At 42.9% G+C, this 24,081-nt stretch overlaps 1 pseudogene; it reads left to right on the top strand.

Annotated features, from left to right (window-relative positions):
* LOC120836250 overlaps positions 1 to 22,158 on the top strand; it is a 73,375-nt pseudogene extending 51,217 nt beyond the window's left edge.
* Positions 22,159 to 24,081: the final 1,923 nt, after the last annotated feature.

Below are 24,081 nucleotides of genomic sequence, written 5' to 3'. Positions count from 1 at the left end.
TAGATTTTAAAGCGCAGCTCTTACCGCTCATTCACACTGAAAGCGGATCCGCGTTCGCAAAGCGGTTGTATAAAGATCCAGTACGATTGCACGCGCACACGATGACATCAAGTGCGCGTGCAGTTGTTGCGAACGCGGATCCGCTTCCAGTGTGAATGAGCGGTTAGGCGCCCGTTTTGCGCTTGAGCGGCATCGGCGTAACCGCGAGACCCTGCATCCCCCCCCCCCCCACCACGAGGGCTTAGGGAGGACCTCGGGTACTTTGGGTGACCTCGGGGAGGAGAGGGGTCACGTGACCCCCCCCCCCCCTTAGTGCCCTTCTCTCCATCTCCTCAAGAGCTGCGCTCTAATTCGGCGTTACAGAGAGTTGTAAACGGCTTTCACTTTTTTTTTATTATTAATTAGTCTATTTCTTGTGTTTGGTTACATGTAGCGCTTTATCATCTAAAGGTGCCCTGCCTCGCTTTCTCAGATCGCCTAAATAGTGGGGGAACTCACTCTGCGGGCTCTAGGTACCCTAAATATTTATATACTATACCGATGCGCGGCCGATTTTCCTATTAAAAAAACAATCCAAGATAGAACTTATCTCCGGCGATGGGAGGAGCATTGTGCCGGCAGCTAGGACGGCATGTGACCAATGAATACGCGACATTTCGTTGGGATTGCAAACGCTCTTATTACAAAATGTTTACGCCTTTGTAGATGATAGAAGGAATGAAGAGTAGTGAAAAATGTTAATTTTTCTCAGAGATTGAGCATAATACTGCAATAATCGTCCCGAAATCAACAAACTACGTTGTGTCTTTCTTTCTTTTTTTCGCGGGTATGATTTGTCCGGTCGTCAGCTCTCGAGCGCTCGAGCGCGGGCTCGCAGGGTTGAATCGTAGTCCTGGCAGTATGGGCAAGGAGCCGCCCGCACTCAAAACATCACTCCGCGGTTCCACCGGTCGGAGGCGAGAGGACCCTTCGCTTGCTATTGACTGACAGGGGTCCTGGTTTTGGCACATTTTTCCCCGATCGCCGGGAATGAAATTGGTTGACATCAATTTTTTCGCTAAATTTAGCTGGAAATTGATGTCACGTAACCTCGACACGGATTCAGTTTCCCCGCTAAATTTAGCGGCAAAATGTTCGATAAATTTCCCACTCAACTTAGCGGGTAAATTTTTCCTACATTTTTCCCTAAATTTTCCGTGAACATCTCTCTGCCAAATTTAGCGGGAAAATTTTCGCCAAATTTGGCGGGAAATTTACCGAAAATTTCCCGCTAATGAGGAGGGGTAATTTGGCTCTAATTCGGCATAACAAAAAATTATAAACGTCTTTCATTTTTTTTTAAATGTGGAAATAGGGCGCCTGTTGTCTTGATTTAGGTATTTCTACGATGCTGAGAGCCAGCAGATTAAATTATCGACATATTTTGGCGATTCCGGAAACCTTCTCAGGGCACTTTTAAATCGCATTATTATGGTGAACGAGCGGTTTGTGTTCGCAGTAAAAAAAAACGATAAACAGCAACACAGAGTAACTGCAGACGGATAGAGCACTAAAGGGCAATTTTTATTTTTAGGAATAGCGTACGTTGGTGCTGTTTGTGCAGTCACCGCTAAGGTTGGTGTGGTCGAAGACATCGCCACCACCTACTCGGGAGTTTCGGTTCTCTCGCACGAACTTGGACATGCGTAAGTTCTTCACGAATTACACCTATCAATAATTTCATAAAAGAAGCTGAAGATGTCTCGAATTTAGAAAGTCTAGGAAAGTGTGAATACAGCTAACTAAAAATAGAATTTGTCCAATTTTTTTTGTCGATGGGGTAGGTACCAAATAAAATATGACCGCAGGCCATGCTGCATTCCTTTCACTTTTTTCAATACAAAATCAGTTTACATTTTTCTCAGGCTAATTCATGAACAATAATTGATTCACGAGATGAAAAAAATTCTAGACGTCTTTTAAAAACTTAGTTTGCATGAAAAGCGTTTTAGCTTTCTTTTCAGTGACAAGTAGTGAAAAGATTAGCCACTTGGAAAAAAATCATGTACTTCTATCCGATTCGAGAGGCCCTCTAATTTCGATATATATATATATATATTTTTAAGTATTTTTATTATTATTTCAGAATTGTTTTAAAAAAAGCCGTGAAAGATGCACTTATGCGGTTTGTTCAGATGAGTTACACGGCCAGGGAAACACGGTATGGGAAGATAGTCGCAACTATCACTCGGCTAATTAAGTAAAATTTGTTAATTAACCTTTTAATTAGTGCAAATAGACATATAGTTTCAATTACATATTTCTTGAGCATCATTGAAAACCGCTAAATAAACTCTTCTTAGAAGGATATAACGCCGGGCAGCATCTTATGACGTTCTGTAAAAAAAGTGAAAGCCGTTTACAACTCCCTGTAACGCCGAATTGGAGCGCAGCTCTTGTGGAGGAGGAGGGAAGGGTACTGAGGGGAGGGTAGACCCCTCCTCCTCCTCCTCCCCTCATTCTTTAATATGCTCCCGGGGGGGTCACCTGACCTCGGGGTGTGTCGCATGATTTCGGGGGGAGGGGGTCACGTGACCTTGGGAGGGGTCACGTGACTTTGAGGGGTCACGTGATCTGGGATGGTCACGTGACCTCGGGAGTGATCACGTGACCTGGGGGGTCACGTGACCTTGGTGGGGTCACGTGACCTTGGGAGGGGTCACGTGACCTTGGGGGGTCACGTGACCTTGGGGTGACCTTGGCTACGCCGACGGCGACGCCGACGGCGACGGCGACGCCGCTCAAGCCGGAAACGGGCGCCTAAGAGCTGTGCATTAAAACGTTCCATTTGGACGCGTTTCTAGATTTCGGTTTCTTATCGGAGCGCATCTTTGCGCCCGCGGTCCTGCTCCCTGGTGGTCGCGGCGCGAAGCTACCTCCTGGCCTCCCTCGTAGAACGCCGTAAAATCCCTCTAAAAACAGTTGATTTAGTGATTTTCGATGACTCTGAGCAAGATTCTAATTGAAACCATGTGTCTAGCTACACTAATTAAAAAGGTAATGAACATATTTTACTTAATTAGCCAAATGATAGCTGCGACTATCTTCCTATGCTATGTCCGCCTGGCCGTATAAAGGGGTGTCCAAACAGGGCACTACAAGACGCACGACTCCGACAAATCGTGAAAATTGAAGCGGACGCGCCCGCTTCGCGCCCGCTTCAATTTTCACGATTTGTCGGAGTCGTGCGTTTTGTAGTGTCCTGTTTGGACACCCCTTAACTCACCTGCACATACCGCATAAGTGTAGCTTCCACGGCTTTTTTTATACAAATCTGAAAGAATAAAAAGGCACCCTTTATATATATTTATACGTATGTGCATTGTGTTGTCTAGAAATAAAATTATATTGTAAATGATTAAAAAAAATTGTGGAACATTGTGGGTTGGGAGGGAAGGAGAGCAAGATTCATGCGGGGTAATTTGGCAACATTAAATAATTTTTGTTGGATTCGTGAATTTTAGCATTGCATTAACAATAAATATTTTGCGCCCGTAAGAAATAGGTGAATTATTTTATTTTGTGTATAGAAAATACAAATTACGTTATTATATGTTTACACAAATTTGTTTACTAGAAGTTGCATCAAACCTGATTTAAAAATAGGCAGCGACATTTATCTCCGAAGCACAAGATTGCATGAAATAGTGAAATCGAGGAGCGATCGTTAAAAAGTATTTAGACCATCAAAAGTAGTTTTGGGGAGTGAGATACATTTATTTTCACATTCCCTATGACATTGAGCAGGGAAAGTCACTTGGTGTAAAGGTCGCCTGACGACAGGCAACGTGACATAAAATGTCTCAGCCGTCACCTGTCACGTCGCGCCCCTCGATTTACATCACTGGGATCGGAAAAAAAGTGACTTTGGTTACAGTATGTGTCTGGTGGCTAGATAGATTTGATTGGACTAACTGGATCCTCGTATGAGACATCCATCGCAAACTTCTACTTTTTCTATCCAAACAGATTCTCGTATCGGACCTCCGCGGTCGTCCAAATAACCGCAACAAAGCGAAAACGTCCAATGTTTTGCTGCTGCATCGTCTCCTCTGAAATAGTTTCATTTGATTTTATAGGTTCAGAATGCTTGGCTACGTTAGATGAGTAACATTGAGTGACGATGTTAGGAAGTTCCAATTGTCAAAATGTCAGGCAGCTACAATGTTCGATCGAAGCTTTTGTACATTCATAACTTTAATAACATCGTGACACTTTATATTTTATTATATTCTCATTCGCATATTTTTCTGCGCTTTAAGGTTCTCATGGAGCAAAGTATAATAACACTCGCGTATTTTTGCGTCAGCTCAAAGGAAGGTTTAATCACGCGATAATAAGAGGACATTAATCCGATCTACTTTTCGAGCTGTGTGCTTAATACGGCTGTTAAGATCACGAGTTTTTTTGTTTTTTTTTTCTAAGCCAGGAGCACCTCGCCCACGTTCCCGTGACTTGACGCTAGCTTTCGCGCTACACCCCTCGATAAGGAAGTCCTCCGTGTTTTTCGGGAATAAGTCGACTTTGGTTACCATATCTGACAACCTCCTACAAGCATACCTCTCGTAGTAGTCACCACCGCAAAGGTCTATGTTTTTCTGTCATCTGACTCTCGTATGACCGCCCAGCTCGATCAAATCCGAAACGAAGCTGAAGCGACCCATTCTTTCGAGGTTTACTTTTTTCGTCCTATGAACTTGTCTGTAAGTTATAGGAGCTTAAACATTCCACGAAGACGTCACAGCGTTTTACGTGGGAAAACATCGAGCGAGTAAAAATATCCGGTCACATCCTTCGTAGAATCTTTCCTTTCATATCATCGTGGCACCTCGTATTTTATCCTTTCCTGAGTCATATTTGCTTCTGCCAATTACGGCTGTTTTGGCGACAATTCCGATTGCACTCTTGAAATTGAACGCAAACTCAGAGCAACGACTAACCTGTTGAAACAAGCAAAATATCTATTATCCTATTGAAAAATCTCATTTGTATGAAAACTGCCTTTGTCCAATAAGAACTAAGCAAGATTCTGTAAAGGACTTAATCTTCGCGGGGACCTAATTTTCGCGAATTTCGCGAATCACCTACAATTTGCGAAAAATAGGTCCCGCGAACAAATCCGGTCAAATATAAACACATTGGAATCTGTATTGAGACCCCACCGCGTCGCGAAAATTAGAACCCGCGAATCATTCGAAAACTCCAACTTTGACCTAAATCGCGAAATATTGAGCCCGCAAAAAATAAATCGTTTACAATATATAAGAACCTTACAAATACTTGTGAGAAGTTTCTCACAAATTTCTTATGTGGTTCTTATATGTTCTTATATCGTTTTTATATGAATCGTATGTGTTCTTATATATCTTGTATGACTCATGTGTTTAGTGGACACAAGAAATTTCTCAAGTCGAATTTGGGGGTTTTACGTGCCAAACCTACGACGGGCATCTGGCACGCCCCAGCGGAGGACTGAGGATTAATTTCGACCACCTGGGGATCTTTTGAGGTGCAACCAAAAGCTCGGCTACACGGCGCCTTCTCCACAATAAGCCCCCGTCATATTGCGGGCACCTCGATCGGGATTCGAACCCGCCACCTGAGGATCCGTAGGCCGGCGCTCTCGCCTCGGAGGCACCGAGGCGGCCCAAGGAATTTTTCATGCAAATGGCCTTTTCACTAGGGTATAGCTTGCTGTTAAACCCTGTACCCAAGTATTCTTGGTATCACTTATTCTTACCGACTGCAAAGAACATGTTGGCCTTGGGCGCAATCATGCGGGAGTTATACTGAATTGATGGACACCATCATATAAAATATTCACCGGGAAATGACGACGTAGATGTCTTTGCGACGTACTTAAACAGTTCGTCATTTAAAACGATATCCAACAGCTATAGTGTAACTTGCTTCACGTTTCAGATATGCATTAATGAAGAATGGTGACATTGAAATTTGGTAAGAACATTTATTTGCTGCTGGGAAAATACGAAAGGCAGTCTAATACAAGTAAATTAACTTCAAATATTGAAAGAATGGCAGCAAATTGAACTAAAGAGATCAATCAGAAATACGATTTGAAAGGTTTCATTTGAAGATATGCAGTACACACACGTCAGCTCACGATCAGCCGTCACACCAGACCTGCGCGACTTCTCTTTTGAGCGAAGCGATTCTTGCAGAATACAGAGTACGGAAAGGAGGCAAAGTTGTTTATTCACGTACACGAAGCAGAGTGTATGTAGACAGCAAAATCCGTCGTCTAATTAAGCCCACCTAAGGTTATATACAGAGCCGACCATGCGCTGTTTTGAAATAGATGCAGGAAAGATTGGCAAAAATTATTTGTTTAAATAATTGCATACAACGAAGATACTTTAGCAACCGACGGTGGAGCATCTTCAAAAGGATTTTGAATTAAACTGTGACTGCGCCTCTTCAACACACTTTGGGGAGAGCCATAGTTAAGGTACGATCTACAAAACGTTTTTCCAGAAGGCAGGAAAATACTCCTCGCCACCCATCGCAGTTTCCCCCTCACACACTGCTATCTTGACAGCGGGATAAGCCTGAAACTCATCCCGGCTATTCCAGCTCCAAGATTCACAGACAAAAGGAGTGCTCCCGCTGTAAGCATAGCAGTGTAAAATGGGGACACGGGAAGGGTGGCGAGGAGGCGTTTTGTATCTTGCTGAAAAATATTTTGTACGTCGGCCTTTAAGCGAGGGTCTATGTTTTTATTTTCCGAGTAGCACTGACCAAAACAAAATGCCAAAATTATAATTCGCAACGACTATTCTTCGGAATATCACAATGTTCTACACGTTTTTAACGGCACTGCAATACAATTCCTCCGTACCAAACGTGGGATGCAGCTTGCGCGCAGAAAATGCAACATGGAATTATTTATACACGGAAGCACCACCAACTTTCCTTTGCGGCCAAAAAACTTCAGAGACATTTTTAACCGCGTGTAGCCAGTAACTGGGGCCTCATCCTAAAATTATGAAAGAGTTAGAATAACAAAATATTTGTCTGCGTCCCCACAAAGCATCATCAATAGCGCCGTTATCTTTTAAGGTATTTCAGCTTGCACCATCGACTAGCTCTGGTGAAAAGATAAAAAAACGGGCAGATTAGCAGGCACATTCGCGTTAAAATTAATTGAACACTAACGACCAGGTTTTCAATCTAGTCCATCAAGTGTGACGTAGCCCTTGGCCGGTGCGCTGCAAACATGACAGCAGGAGAAAGGCTGGACCACGGATTACCCGAATGTTAGAGCTAATAGGTTCATGCAGCACGTTATCCTCAGTGTCCTCCTGGTTGTTGGCCCTGTCTCTCTTCGACGTCTTTCATCTCATCGGCTCTTGAGCGGGTTGGCAGCAGAATGACAGTCTGGTTCTCCCATTGAGTCTGAATCCACATGGTGGACGTGGTCTCCACCCTGTCACACGTTTTGACGCCTCTTAACGAAAATCAAATGAAATGCATGAGCAGGTTGCAGAAGTTTGCGCCTTGGAAGGTTTCTGCTGTCGCCTGGTTCTTGATAAGCTTGCGTATTCCCCGGCCATCGAGCATGTGTCGCCATATCTTACCGTGACGCTGCTCGACTCCGCCCCAGAGAAGCGCTAAGCCCCTCGTTGGACACCGTTTGTGGTATTCTCGCTCACCACTTGTCCGGAGAAAGAAACCGAGTCGTGATGGAGGAGTGTTCAGTCTTCAAACCCGGTGTTCGGCGGCTTACACCGCAATGGCTGAATTGTCCCCCACCAGGCGCTCGTGCTCCGTGCCAATTGGTCCCGCCCTTGCCCCTCGCGCGCTCACCACACCGTCGCCAAAGTTCCGTGTCCAAAATCCCCGTAATCTATCCTTCGGCCGGTAAGCGATAAAAGGGGTGAAGTAGAGGCGGCGAGCCCCCTTGATGTGATGTTCAGGAAGAGGGATATTCATTTCTTTTTAGTGAGAATGTACTTGTACGAAAAACATTGTGGAGAAAGACACGAGTGGCTTTGTTTTGAATGGCTTGTAACCTATCTACAAGCTACGCTATGACTGATGCGAATTCGATTCAAGTGCGTTATATTCTCGCCTGAGTCGAATAAGGACGAAATATGCGACCGATTTGGTTTCTCGAGTTACCAGATAAAGTTGGCGTTCTAAAATCTCAGTGTTGTGTTTTCTTTAACTTCGGCGTAGTTAATGTGTGGTTCCCTTAAAAAAAAAATAAATAAAGTGAACCCCAAGATACTTGTACGTCGTGACGTTTTCGGTGGCAGCATTAAAAATAGTGTGGTTTAATTGAGTGGGAAAACGCCTGTTTGTAAAAGCCATATTTATTTTTTAAACGTTATATTTTTCTGTCAATTTCGTCATCCTTCTTTGACGAGTCTCAGATCACCGTCTAATATAACAAAGTCATGCAAGGATTTAACCCCTCTATAGGATATACAGTACTCGGCATAAAACATCATAGTTGACTGAATAGAGGTGGGCAGGTAATTTAAATAAATAGTAAAAAGCGCGGACCGAGCACAGATCCCTGGGGCACTCTGGTTTCTCTTGTTGATATGATGAATCGCAATGTTCATTGAACGGCTGAAATTTGCTTTCTGTATGGCTCAATGTTTAACAATCTTATTCATAGGATGGGACGGTGATGGGGTACATCATTCGGGGCTCCTTTTTTAATCAATAAATATTGTATGAGTCCTTTTCTGCGAATGTAAGATTTCACGAATATCATTAGTATACTCAGAAGGCTGCGCTTCGCTAGAGTATGATGTTCGGAAACCGTGCTGGTTCACAAAAATGAAGTTATGATTACATATAAGTAGCTCATTATAGACAAAAATGGAATTTGCTCAATAAATTTCCTAGGAACACTAGTTAAGGATGTGTTCGCAATAGTTCGAAAATTTGTTTCTGGGACCACCTTTATGAATGAGAATCACTCTGGCGTTTTTTTTTTTTAATTGTTGGGTACTTGAACAGTGTCTAGAATCTGTTGAGCAATAGATGCGATGAGATAAGAGACTTCTGGTCGTAATGTAAATGTGTTATTTAGTTACAACGAATGCGGTGCTTTTTCAAAGAAGGTATGACTAATTCAAATATTTGCCCCTGTCATGCAGGTTAGGAATGCCTCATGATGGTGAGAGTCCGCAATGGCCCGACCCCACAAATACGTGGATTCAGTGTAAGGCGTCTGATGGGTACTTGATGGCACCGACGGATGGCGGCAGAAATGGCGGGCACTTTTCTCACTGCTCGATCGATGCGTTTCGATTATTTGTCAAGTAAGCACGCTTTTACAGCTTCTAAGATTGATGTGTACCAAACGACTTCTGCAGAAGTATTTGTGCAGAGTGTTTCGGAAACTACTTTAAAAAAAATTATAAAAGTAGGGTTGTTGACAGAAACATAACTCTCCAAGAACTAACTATCAGTCAGCTGTGGCAGATAGCTTCGGATTACAAATATATTCTGAAGAGCAAAATAATTAAAATGTACTAAAGTACTTTTTTAATTAGTGAAACTAAACATATGTTTACAAGTAGAAACATATTAAACATCAAAAACACCAAATCAACTTACTTTAGGAAGTTTTAACGCGCAGCCTTTTACAGCGTTCCAAAAATCGTTCAGGTTGGGCACCTTCTGGATTTCCGCTTTCTGTCGGAGCGCATCTTTGCGCCAGCGGTTGCTCAACATGGTGACCGAGGCTCGCAACGGATGTGCGCCATAGTTCCTTAGAAGTGTTGGCATCACGTGATTTTATATGAGTTTAGTCATAAAAAATGTAGCAGCGGAACTGTCTTCGGAAATGGCCTAGTGGATGGTAGGTTTCAAACTTTTCTGTCAGCCGGTAGGTTTTACGCAGTTAGAGACTTCAGTTAGCCCAACCAGCGAGGCGCTTACGATAACACGAATCACCGCTTGCCAGTTGAGCAAGAATTTAGGCTTTGTACAGCACGGAAAATGGGTATAGATGGGTAAAAGATTATTTTTCAAAGTGGCTGTTTGTGAAGCTCTTTTGTTTTCAATCAGCTGCTAGAATCTCCTCAATGGTGTCGGGGCTGTGCCGAATCGAAGCCTTGTTTAAGTTACAAATAAAGGTTTACGTATTTAAGCAATTTATTTAGTTAATTTCTATTTTAGCAATATCTCAGATCTACCGTGACTGGCAGTTTGTTCACAGAAAGAGTTTTTCCTTTTGATTTAAAATGCCCTATTTGTAGTGATTTCTGAAAGTGTTCCTTGAAACCCTTGGTATATTTAATTGACAAGCAGCCACAGCTCAAAACATTGAAGAACTAAGTCGGAATGTATGTGTGTAACCTAAATAAATACAACTACCACTAAAAATCCAGCATTCCCCGTATAGTAATTTTTCTACGAAATGGTTTTACAGGCTCGGTGGAGTTTAATATAGCTGCGGCATGTCAAACATAACTCATCAAATTGAAGGCACAATCACCCAAGCCTCGTAATTCCAGGGTAGATATATTCACAATTGAAGGTGGTAAAGGCCTGTTTGCACAAACGTTAGGGCACTACCTTAGCCCTCTTAGAATGTTCTAAAATTTGAGCTGATCTTGCTCATGTCGCATCGACTTGGCGCAATATTTGTATATTAGTGACACAGCGCTCATACAGCGTTGCATTAGTTATAAATAGGGTTCTGTTTTCGAATAAATAAAAAAAAAATTGTGAAAAACGTTCGCCGGTAAAATTTTCGTCAATTCGTACTTATCGGGTAAACTCCGAATTACGGTGTACCATATGCATAAAAAGGCGGTAGTTTACGACTACGTTTGGACAACACACCGGGTCAATGGTCTTGAGAAATTGTCACCCTTTCTTTCAAATCTCGGACCGTTAACAAAAGGAATCTTAACGCTATCTCTTCAAGGTTCATCTGGACGACGGGTCTTTCTGGTTACGACAAAAGCCACTGTTCCGGTTTCCAGCTTGGGCTGCACTGCTTGTGCTTCTTAGAGGAATAAGGGATTGTGTTCTTGTAACAGTGGAAGACGTGAACCTTAGAGATTTTATAAAAATGGGAAGAGGGGTCGGGCATTTGAGACCTTTATATTACCCAGCGCAGCCACGGGGTGTTGATGAGTGTGATATGGAATGAATACGAGCTTCCTAGCGACTATACATCCAGGAGTTTATTAATGTTAATGTTTGAACGTTTATCGAAGCAACACTTGCAACTTTTGTCGTCGGACAAATTAGTATTGCCAATGGCAATGGCGCCAAAGCAAACTCCAGCCGAATGAATAGTAATTTTAAAAAACTTTTCCTTTGGAATCTAGCACATGCTTAAACCCGGAGAGTATTGTTATTTTTGTTTATATAAAGAAAAGACTGCAAAGATATTCCACGAGTCTCCGAGAAGAAGTTATCAAAGAAAAATAAACTCCAAAAACATGGCATCCTAGTCTTAAGTTGCACTCAAATCGGCTAGTTTTAAGTTTTGTCCCAATTAGCTCTGAATCAGCACTGCATTGTCAAAAATCAAAAGCGCAAACACCAAGGAAAAGAAGAGGGGAAAAGACAGAGCGCTTAATGCAACTGAGTGTTTGATGCTTCCCTGAGGAAGATATAAAAGAAGAAACTGGAAATGTGAAGGCAGATAGAGTAGAACAATTAGAGTTACAGACTATGGATACGTTAAAGAAATTAAAATTAAATGTTACTCCACCACCTTACACTACCAAAAAGAAAATAGAAGGAGAACGCGATAAAAACTAAATTTAAATGTATAAACAAAGCAACTCAGGTCAAAATTAATTTTTAAATCATTAAAGCGACCAGGGATAAAAACAAAGGTTGTGGTAACCCATCTCTTTCTCATACGACGCTATTGATGGTGTGCTTATGCAAGCTTCCCCTTGAGATAAGATGGTTTTAGCCTCATAGAGTCGTCGAGATCTCTTTTTATGGTAACACTTGAGGGTTTTCGTCTGTTCGGATAGGGGTGTGCAGTGGCAGTCCCGGACGTGTATGGCGAGAAGCCCCGATGGTGATGATATAAAAGAAAGGTATAGAAGTCTCACAATCACACAGCGTCCAGATTTTCCAACGTACTTTCCCACATGTGAACGGAATTTCGTACACTACGTTGGTGTTGCAGATGACGTACTTATCCGTATGATTGACGGCGCATTGTTTATTATTTTTGATTTTGCGAATTAGTCTAAGGACAAATTTTTTTTAGTTTGTTCGGTGCTTATTATACCACCAGTGCTTCGTACTTTCAGGCTATTCCTTTGAAGTTTTGAGATATGATGCATATGTAGGGTATCACAGCCGGCCATGTTTTTTTTTCACAATTTCGTTTTCCTTTTTTGTTGGGAGTTGTCGGGCATACTGCTACATCAACAATAAAGAAGTTTATGCGGAATCCTGCAGTCTTTCCACTTGTGCTTCAAAACTACACATGGCGGTGTGTTCCGAATACTTCTGCAAAGCCGCTTTAAAGCAACTTTCCACTATTCCTGTTTTGATTATCTTTGAGGGGACAGAATCAAAAGGAAGGATTCTTTTTTTAGACCGTGGTGAGTAGGTCCAACACGTGTGTGAGTCTTCAAAGCACAGCTGGAGATCTAAAGATTGACGCTTGCAATTAATTGGTAACTCATGCGTGAACTAAAGTGCTTGACCTTGTGTTATAAAAATGTTACTTATGATGTTGAATGTAGCATAAGTGCATCTAAATGAACGTGTTACCAGGTTTGTGAGAAGGTTCTGGGCTATGCCTCTTTCACATTGGGATATAAGTTATTGCATCAAACAGCTGCTACACAGGAGCCTATGCAAATCCCTTTATTTTGTGTGTAAGTATTGCTGTTGAAAGTCACAGAGACAGATGTTAGGTAGAACCTTAGAAGTTCCATGAAAGATTCTGATGGCATACCACATTGATTTTGGAAAGAAACACTTCCATTGGCATCTATGTAGTCGCTGACTGCTTAAAACATTTCTGCGCGAGAAACCGAGTAGAAAAAGTCCTTGGCGTCAAGGGAAAGTCTAAATTTTACAGTCGAGGCACTTTATTTCAGCTAGCGTATCAATGCCTCTGAGTTCGCATTTAGAAAATGGTCATTCAATCGAAGGTTGTTCAGGTGGAGTAAAAAAAATCTAGACATGGGTCTCTGCCAAGATCTTCGCTTTTGATTTTTGGCACTGTATAGCCAACTAGCCCAGCAGTGAATTTTGATCAACGCTGCACTCAGGTTTCCTTTAGCGCATAGAAGTATGTGCGAACTAGTCTTGAGTGTAAACTCAAAGGGATTCAAATAATGTTACTCATCTAAAAAAATACTTTGAAAAATCTCTAATAACACAGAAAGAACAACTTTTTTGGAACAAATTAATTGAAAACAGCTGGCATAACGACGTCATACAAACATTGATTAGGCATACGTCTGATATAGGCTACATAGTAAGCAACTCATATATGGTGGTGATTGTGATCACTATCGGAATGTTCGCGTACATTCAGCACCGAAGGTGTTATCGCAAATGAGCGATTGTCATGGGAACGAAGGACACCGTGTTTGCAGTGGTGCAGAGAGAACGCGAGATTGCCTGGTAGGTGCCCAAAGTTCTTTGCAAACAATAACAGTACCCCGGGGCATTTCCGAGAAATTGGAAGGTGGGAACAGCCCGATCCAACTCGCTCCGGTGTTCTTACGAACTCGCAGCGTTCATTATGGCGACTTCACAGTCCCGGCAGTCGATAACTTCTGTTAATCTTTTTGAATGCCGACTTTACTGCTTTTAAATGCCATGCGCACAGCATAGCCCAACAAACTGCGTCGTTTGCCAGTGACTCAAAACGCAGATTCGACAAAACTAATCATGTTTTCGCCCCCAAACTCACTTCAGATGGCACTAAAGAAGTCAGAATGCCAAGTTCAAATTAGCCTCACCCACACACACACACACAAACTCTCTTCTCTCCAGCAACTTTTGGCAGCCAACCGTAGCGCTCCGAGGACAGGCTTCCTTATCCTTTGTACTCCTTCTAGGCACTGATAGCTTACAAAAATGCGGTCATATTCTACTGTTGACCTCGAAGCAAAATTGCTTTCTAACCAGCGCGTGTTGGTATTCGAATTCGCTTCGAACTCAAAATATGTCTTGGGGATAAATGTTGCGTTAAACTTTTGCACTTTTCGCTGGAGAATATTTTTTTTTTTAGATCATAAAAACCGTCAACGCGGGATATTTAATGTTAATCACACTTCAATATTTCTCCAGTTCAGCCTGGAAAGAATAATTTCAAGATTTTAAATAAAACCCCTCAAAGATTCGACCTAATTACCGAACTGTGTATGCGAGATGTCGAAGACATAAGTATCGCCTAAGTTTGATTTTTTTAGTTTTGAAGTGTAATATAATGTTCGGAAATGAGTCGTGCAGTGCACAAAGACGCCGATTGCGGCACACGGGCCACAGAATTCGAGCGCTAAGCCCCTCGAGCGCCACGAGAGCCAGCCGGTCGCTAAGCGCGGGAGCAGAATACATCCTACGTATTTTGAGGTACCGCTTCTATTTGCACGACTACAGCGAACAACATAGAATCAAAAACGGACAGCAGATGTGCCTCCATCTTGATCAACTTGTGTGTTTCCAATACACAAGCACACAAAATATCAAGCGCTCAATATTCACGGTGTTAGATTTGCGACAGGTACGTAAGCGTTCCATGGCAAGAAACATCACCACCACTTGACAATACGTCAAACGGACTCGTCGATTACATTGTTTGTGCTCTTGAATCTGCCTGTACTGAATGTCTGCCCTGCTGTATTTCCGCAAGATTTTGCCTTCACCTCCAAGCCAGCAGCCAGCTACTCTGGAGCGTTTTTTTTTTAATAAGTGCTTTTACAAGCTATCATGATTATAAAATAACGTTCCTATGACTTTGCCAATAGTAACAACGCAAAATGCATAAAAACGATAGCTTAGTTTGTTGTTTTATTGAATACTATTAGAAAAAGAATTACGTACTGTAAAATGTATTTTTTTCTTTGCCATCTTCTAAATATGTGACTGCAGAAACAAATAGTCATGATTGATTAAGTCTCCTGCTTGTAGTTACGCCTTCAAACACATTAAAAATGTTACAATGACACATGAATACAAACGTTTCTCTTTAGTTGACCTAAAACACTATTTGAATTATCGTGTTACTTTAAGTAACGCGATAAAAGGGGGGGGGGGTACTCTTGTAACTAACTTCTGATTTTTTTTTTTGCTTCCAGAACATTAAAGGCAGAGTGCTTTTTAATCGAATCAAAAGAAAAATACCCACAAATACCACAAAAGCTCCCCGGGAGCACAATAAATGCGACAACACTCTGCAAGAGGTTATATTCCAACTATGAGAATGTCAGATACCACCCTGTGAGTATTGCATCAATGTTACAAAGCAACCACCCTACGTGTATACTCTGAGTTATTTATGTGGTAAAAAAGTCATCGAATTTATGACAATAGAAGTAATTCAGATATTCAAGCAAAATTACCATCCCAGTTACAAAGTCCATGCACTAATTATAACAACGTAAATGGAGTGCAAAATAATTTTTCGTTTAATATATGCTTTCAGCTTGAATGTCGTCCTGCTTTATTTCAAAACAGACCTTGAAATATATGGCATACATTTTTTAAACAAAATTAATTACCTTCAAAATCACAACATAAATTTTAAAGATATAATGCTATCGAAAACTATCCACCTAAATGCAACAGTTTGTCTCGTAAAATGAACATCATTAGACATCTGGAAACGTGTTTTATGATCAATCTTCGGCCCCATCATTTACATTTGAAAGAATAAACACATAGGACGTAGCACAGAACACATATTTCAACTAGCAACGAACAAGAATTAATAAGAACTACTCCTAAGGGCATTAACAAATCCTGGAGGGAGAAGGACAATCGTTGAAGGAAAGAGAAATGCTAGAAGGGTAAAGACATGGAAATGAAATATAAGATATATCCAAGTCATTGAACAACCTTCCTTCTCCTTACAAGATTTGTCCCCGCCTTTGGGGGTCGTTTCTTATTCATTCTATTTTAGTTTTCCTTGAGAGAAGTCGTGTTCTGTGCTCCATACTTCCTTTGTGTATATTCTTTCGTGTGTAAATGGACCCTTACCAATACGCTCGACTGTTAACAATTCGCACAAATTATCCCTGCTTTATTTTTAAACAGGACGCAACGTTAGAGGCTCGATGCAAGATCCAGTGTTGCATTCGGGGCTTTGGATACTTTGAGGTCTGCTATGAAGATAGCATGATTGATGGAATGCACTGCGGAGACTCAAAGGTCAGTTACATGTCTTCGTACGCTTCTTCAATCTTAACCAGATTGTATCCTTTCTTTTTTTTAACATTCAAAATATCTTACGCTAACTCTTTGTGTAAATGAATTATTTTATATACCTCTGAAATTCACGTGTAAAGTACCGCAATTAAGATTTTATATTGGAATTCACTGGGTATGTTTATTCACCTATTTTAAATATATTTTGACCCGCTTTTCAGCCTCTTTTCACAAACTTGATTCGAGCTGGCCACAAAAGAAACGTAAAAAAAATCAAACAATAATCTCCAGTGCAAACGCGCCAGTACAAAATGGGAGCCTGAAACAACTGCCTTCTACCTTATAGACCTCTCCAGGGGCAGTCTCGAACGAAGCGATTTACAGCGCGCGTCCCTGGTTTTGAGAGGCTACGCCAGTGTTGCCCGACTGCGCTTTGCTGTGGGTTTTCTAGTCAGTGGGCTGTGGCAGCGTGCGTAGGCGCACTTCCGGACGTTGGTGAAGGCTAAATTTCCGCGTTCTATTTTTTATTTCGTGTTCTATGGCGAATAGAATTTCTCAAGCTTTTTTTTTAGATGCATTGGTCTATTTTTGGGAACAAAAACAAATAAATAAAAGCTGTTTTGGTGAGTCCGTGGGCGACAAAACAAATGCAACTGGAATGTTTGTTTCATATTATTTTGATCTTTTTACGGCACCATACACTCAGCCACGTCAATCTACAAAGGTCTTAACCATCGAAAATATTTGACCACACGGGATATCCGCACTGCATACATCTTCCCCTCCCACAACATGAAATTCAACGAATCTCATCAATCGAACAACATATGTTGTACGTACACAGGATGTGAGAAAGGTCTCAAATAACAAGGCATATCCAATACAGAGTGTCGACGATAGTCACTTCACGGCGATCGGACGAAATCCGGCGTATGTTGGGGCACGTTTTGAAGAGAACTGCTTTTTTGTGCAGTTTCAAAGCAAATGAGCGAACGTGTCTATTCCGTCCCCACACCCCGGACCCGATCCTATCAGCTATGTTTCGCGAAACCCGGAGCATAGCCGGGAAGGCTCTTTGGAGATTATCTCAACGAAAAATAATCCTCCAAGAACGTTCAACTCTCCGCGTCGCATGCTTCTTGAAGTTCGCTTTCTTTGTTCGCTTCCTGCGAAGGCCGGTCAAGCAACGAACCCTGGTATTCCCTGGTTCTTACGTGCAAAGATGCAAATAAAGTAAAGACTTCCAAGAAAAGCCGGCAACCTCCGAATGCACGATGCAGGTGGGGAGTCACGCTGACCGGGTTTCCACAGCTCAGGCGGGTGGCAGAAATTTCTGGCTGCAAGGGGTCGCTAGGTTCGCAAAATGGCGGCGGCCAGATAGCTCTTTTTGCAAAGGTCTATAGGTTCAGTGTGTGGGCTGTGCCGTTTTTTAGTGTTCCGAAATTAAATGCAACACGGATTTGTCGACCAGTACAGGCTGTTCCCCCTCCCCTCCCCCCCCCCCCCCCCCCCCAAAAAAAAAAATGACAGGTTTTTTTCACCGCAAACAAGCCCTAAGCATTTCCGAACGCTCATTCTCTACCAAATGTAACGCCAGAGGTTCGAACCCGATGCCGAAGTTTCAGCACTAACCGTTATAGTATACAAAGTTTTAAACGATTTTATAAATTTTTTTGTAGGAAAATGGCCGCCGACAGGTCTCTCAAATGTATGGAGCTTTATGGTGCCAGCTGCCAAAATCGGCAAAAACAGGCCCGATTTTCTGATTATTTTTCTTTTCTTAAATCACTCGTAAATTTTGCATAAGATGACGGTTAGTGTAGAAATTTCGGCATCTGGTTCGGTCCTCTAGCGCTACATATGGGCCGAGAAGGAGTCTTCGGCAGTGCATAGCTTTGCTCAGCATCACCGAAAACCACTAAACCAACAATTTGCAGAACGATAGAAGGCACGCGAAGTATTTTAGAGCTTTCTGAAAACCGCACAAAATTGACGGGTTTTTATGTTTCAGTTTGCTATTGGAGCGCATCTCAGCTTCGGCGGCACCGCGCCCTTGGAGAGATAGTGCAACCAACCTCTGCTGCGCTGTCATCGCGCGACGCAGCAGAGGCTGGTTGCACTATCTCTCCACGGGGCGCGGAGCCGCCGGGGCTGAGATGCGCCCCGATAGCAAACCGAAATTTAAAAACCCGTAGATTTTGTGCGGTTTTCAGAAAGCCCTAAAATACTTCGCGTGCCTTCTATCGTTCTGCAAATTGTTGGTTTAGTGGTTTTTGGTGATGCCGAGCAATTTTCTAATTTAAACCATTCCCTTAAACGCAATATCAAAAAATTTAATTACGGAAAAGTGAATAACAGCTTAATTATCCCGGACTTTAATAATTTTCCTAAAAGGTCCCCTGGCCCCGGACCAAAATGCCACAAGCCTTTTTTCGTTGCGATGAGTAGTTTTCGAAGGAGCGATTGGGCCTGCGTTCTCTGAAACATATATATATGTATGTATATATATATATATATATATATATATATATATATATCTGAGAAGAAAAAACCCTTTATAAAAACAGCAACAACGGACGATTTAATCTCTGACGTTTCGGCCGGAGTCCGGCCTTCGTCAGGTTCTTTTTTGACGAAGGCCGGACTTCGGCCGAAACGTCGAAGATTAAATCGTCCGTCGTTGCTGTTTTCACTAAGGGTTTTCCCTCTCAGTTATATACCCACGCCTTCGGCCTCCCGTCACCATGCCCGCATACGATATCCCTATGTTTGGGGTAGTTGTATTGTAAAAGAAGTAAATAAATAAATAAAATTACAGAAACGGTTCGCTGAGGAGGGTCGACGTACACATAGTCCAAAAGATGTACGGGATCGGAATCGAAAGCGGAAGTGAAAATGGGGAGTTTTCGTAGATCGTTTTCGCCGTCCCGCAAGGCCCTCCGCAACCCGCTACGATAGCGGGAACTCCACAGTCAAGGCTATCGGCGCGCAGGCGCAGTAGCAACCTCTTCGTTGCGGAATGCTTAGCGGAGGGGGCAACGCGGTGTACGAAAACTCCCGAGCGCACGCTAAAATTGCGCACGCAAAGCGCGAAACCTGGTTTGCGTTCGGAGCATGCGCAGTGGCGACGACGCTATTAGGGAGTTTTCGTACACCGCGTTGCCCCCTCCGCTAAGCGTTCCGCAACGAAGAAGTTGCTACTGTGCCTACGCGCCAATAGCCTTGACTGTGGAGTTCCCGCTATCGTAGCGGGTTGCGGAGGGCCTTGCGGGACGGCGAAAACGATCTACAAAAACTCCCTAATGATGTAAGGTCCTCAAAATTATGCCCAGGAGGCGGCGCAGGACTAGCAACTTCCACAGAAGGATAGCGAATTACGCAATCACCGGAATACTGTCGCTCTGACCAACGCTACTCTCTAGCGTTATTCAACTCGGACTCTTTTTTTTGTTCAATCACCCTCGTTTTGCTTTTCACCATAATATTATTTTGCCTACGGTGTATGGCACCTTAAGCTGAACAGGCCCTATTCCAGCACAATGCCCATTGATAAACTCAGTTGTAATAATACACAACGGATATTAATCGGTGATTGCGATGCGGTCACAAAACCATAGCCACTCATGGCTGAGAACGTTTGAATGCGTGGTATTTCACTACCTCCTAATTTGTTTCTGGGCGTTATATTTCTACCACTTACATTTTCCCTGCTGTGGTTTTCATCGCACATGTCACTTTTCTTCGCTCATCATCTCAACTGCCCTTCGTTTAGCGAATACTACAAACCAATAAAATTAATTAAGCAGCGGTAAAAGTGCATAGCAATGGCGCTCGTCTTCGTTGTGCGTTTGCAATCCCCAGGAACACAAATCGGGCACACTAAATGCGGCGTGAGTGTGCCTCCGTTTTTGTGTGTGATTGGATCAGGCAGTGAATGTATAAGCAGAAAGACGACGATCGTAATGACGATGCACTTTTGGGGCTGATTCATTCGCTCCGTCGGAGGCGATGTAAAACGGAGCGTAGCCTACGCATCATTTTGCTTGATATTAATCAAGAAGCTATATTTACTTCAAACTTAAATAGAAACTGAAGCGATTCGGTATTTGAGAAGGAAAAAGCCCATTTAGATCGTCTTTATTTGACCTCTAGGATTACGAAAGCCAAAATTATAATTTAGACTGATGCCCAAGTAGTCACGCCACAACACCGCTTTTGAAATAGCGCTCTCCTTCCAGTCGCGTTCTGGACGAGGAGAGAATCATGACGTATTACGCAGAAATCTCAACATTTACGCTCTTTCCACAGTCCTAAGCCGACGAGTCAAAACCGTTGCAGGCGTTACCTCATAAGCAACACACGAAAGGCACCCGAAACCTCTGGGTATGACGTCAAACCCAGCGGTTGTCTTTTCTCAGTTTTTGTCGCATCTATTATACCTTCTGGTAAAGTGCTTGTGATATTCAGACTCACAAGAAAATCCTGCGCTGGAATCGAACTTTAACTCGATTTCTCAAATAACCTCTACAGCTTCCCTTAAGGCAAAACAAAGTATAGGGAGGTTAGGGAGAAACTATTTCGGCCATGGCCACCTTGCTCAAAATGATACTATCTACAATATAACCAAGTCTGCTGAGCTCAATTGAGTGCACCTTTTGAGTTGCGGGTAGAGTAAATTTACTTCAAAGTGACGCGAGCTCTGCCAGAATTCCCTTATTCATACTTCTCCAAATGCAATATACAATCCGAGTACCCCCGCAGGGTGTACTTTGTACTTCCGTTCTACGGGACACCACTTTGTCAGCCCCTACACCTAACATTACGTGACACCACTTCACATAAATATAGCTTACGTGAACATGCAACATATAATGACGACATAACCGCGCAACCTATATTGAGCAAACAACCGCACGACCTATTGTGAATATGTAATTACGTAACTTATGGATGGCGTTGCCAAAAGTGATTATGTGATCATGTAATATTTGTGATCCTATAATTCACGCAACCTATGTATATTACGTGATTCCATAACCTCGATTGCTTACGGTATCACTTCGCTCTTCCTGCCGTTAATGCGACTACGTTTTTGCACAACCACGAGTAGATATCAACTGTAACCATGATAATCAAAGCCGCTCCGCTAGAGCAGGAGATGGGACGTTGGAATATTGAGTAGTTCGGTGTTTCGATTCTTGCCGACTGACACAGTTTTTTTTGAAGACTACTGCCCGTGGGATGACGTTTCCGTTAGAAAATGTTTTGACGCTCGAGGTATAAAAGCCACCCCCAAAATAATTTGCTTTTCGGAAGTTAAAAAGCGATTTCGCATAATAAACGCTTCAGCAGCTTTTCCCCGATTGAGATGTAGCAAAAGATATTTCTCTTTACAGACGTGTCTAAGATTCCAGTGTGGGGACCATGATCATCGGAATTATCACCAACAACAGACTACTGAGAAACCGAAGACAAGGACGGAACTCACTAGGCCTTCCAGGGCGTCCATCACCAAAGGAACCACTCCGATGCCACCTGCGCGGCCGCACCCGCGCCCGCCAAGTCCCCCCTCTTATCCTCAGAATCCTCCTGCCCCGCCAAGTCCTCCTTTTTACCCTAATAATCCTCCAGCGCCGCCGAGTCCTCCTTTTTACCCTAATAATCCTCCAGCGCCGCCGAGTCCCCCGTCTTACCCTGGTGATCCTCCAGCGCTGCCGCGGCGCCCTAATACTCGCGGAACTCGAAGGCCATATATTCCGTCGGTAACTCGCCGGAATCATATACATGAAACTTGGCCCGCACCCCGCAAATGAATATGAAGAGGGACATGGATGCCTATTTCTAGTATCATTTCGAAAAACATACGACTAGCTGGAATTCTTTTGTATAATTACACGAATAAAAAATGCATTACAAGAGTTTCTAAAAAAAGATTGTAGTCACTCTCTTTGTTGTTCTTTTTTTCCTTCTTTTTTACTCTAATACTTCTCCTCTCCTAAAAGAGCAATGCCGTGTCTTTCGCTGAATGCGAAAACCCGAAGGAGGCACGTAGAGCTTGAACCAAACTACATGTATAGTGTAGACTTTTTTTTTTGCACCCGTCATGATGTGGACATATTTGCTCGATGATATATGTCACGTCACTGGATTTCCTGAGGATTCGTATAAGCCTGCATAGCGGGGCAATTGCATTTGAGTGAGCTTCACTCGACGCTTCGGCGTCCAGGAAGAGACTAGGTACACAGAAGAGTAGGCGACGGAGCTGTGAGAGTTAGAGTATTGAGCACGCTCACGTTCTTGAGATCGAAGAGTCCGGAAACTTTACAGTTGTTTAGCGTTAAACGTGCGATTCGCCGCTTGCAATATCTGCGCAGTGCCCGAAGTCGCATCATGGAGTTAAAAAACAAAAACGGGGAATCCAGCCTTAAGGTAGGTCCATTCCCGAGAGATTAGAGAAACGGAGAATATTCAGTAGTGTCGGTGTTAAAGAAGAATAATATAAAAAAGAAACCTGGACGACACATTTTTCCAACTGGCAGCGTACATTCATTTTGACATCCGTCACCAAACGCGACAGTCACTAGTGTTGACGATTGGGCTAGTTGGTCATTCATATTAGCGGAAAACAAACAGCGCAAGGACAAGGACAGAGTAGAAGGCGGTAGACACACACAGCGCTGACTTACAACTGAGCTTTATTGGCACTGACAACATGTATAAATACACAATTTGCCCTGCCCAAAAGCCAAGAAAAGAAACACAAGAGGAGGACTACACGTGTTCCTAGAGTCATCTGCAGGCACGGTGATGCACGGTCATCAGTAAACAAAAAGATAAACTGACACGTGAGATTATAGAAGCCCGCGCCATTGGACAATCGGGCTCTGAGTGTGTTAGTGCCCCGTCACTTGCCTTGACGGAAAAGGAGTGTATTTTTCTACTCAGATCGGAGAGCAACGGCGCCTGCAGATGACTCTAGGAACACGTGTAGTCCTCCTCTTGTGTTTCTTTTCTTGGCTTTTGGGCAGGGCAAATTGTGTATTTATACATGTTGTCAGTGCCAATAAAGCTCAGTTGTAAGTCAGCGCTGTGTGTGTCTACCGCCTTCTACTCTGTCCTTGTCCTTGCGCTGTTTGTTTTTGCGACAGTCACCGCGCAGTGTTGAAAGGGTTGAGGAGGATAGGGAAGGAAGAAAAGGAGGGGGCGGAGAGAGGATGGAGGTGGAGGGAAGACAAACAGGTTTTTGAGCCTGCGGCGCACGCCGAAGTCAAAGAGGGGGGCGGGGGGTTGGATCGTAAGGGAAGAGACTTTGAGAAGGGATTAAAGGGTGGGCGACCTTACTTCAAAGGCGCCTACGTTTCTCGCATTTCCGGACGCAGAAAGGACACATCGGCTTGGGGAAACAAAGCGATGGGGACCTGATGTTTAGCGGCGAATGGCGGATTTCGAACGGTTTGATAATCTCATCAACATCATCATTTATTAAACCTTGAAGGCCTTTGGGGGCATTACACAAGAGGAGGAGGGAACTCGCTGACCAAACATTATATAAAGGAACAAACAAAAAATGGGTTACATGGTGGAGTTATAGAAAGCAACAAAAACAGGAAAAAGATATAAACACTCAAAATATCTTTAAGGGAAAACAGCTGATTATACAATAAAATACACAAATAAAACATTTCTATA

The sequence above is a fragment of the Ixodes scapularis genome, unplaced genomic scaffold (assembly GCF_016920785.2).
Source record: "Ixodes scapularis isolate PalLabHiFi unplaced genomic scaffold, ASM1692078v2 ptg000460l_1___fragment_1__unscaffolded, whole genome shotgun sequence".
Taxonomy (NCBI): Eukaryota; Metazoa; Arthropoda; class Arachnida; order Ixodida; family Ixodidae; genus Ixodes; species Ixodes scapularis.
This window is presented reverse-complemented; position numbering and strand designations above follow the sequence as displayed.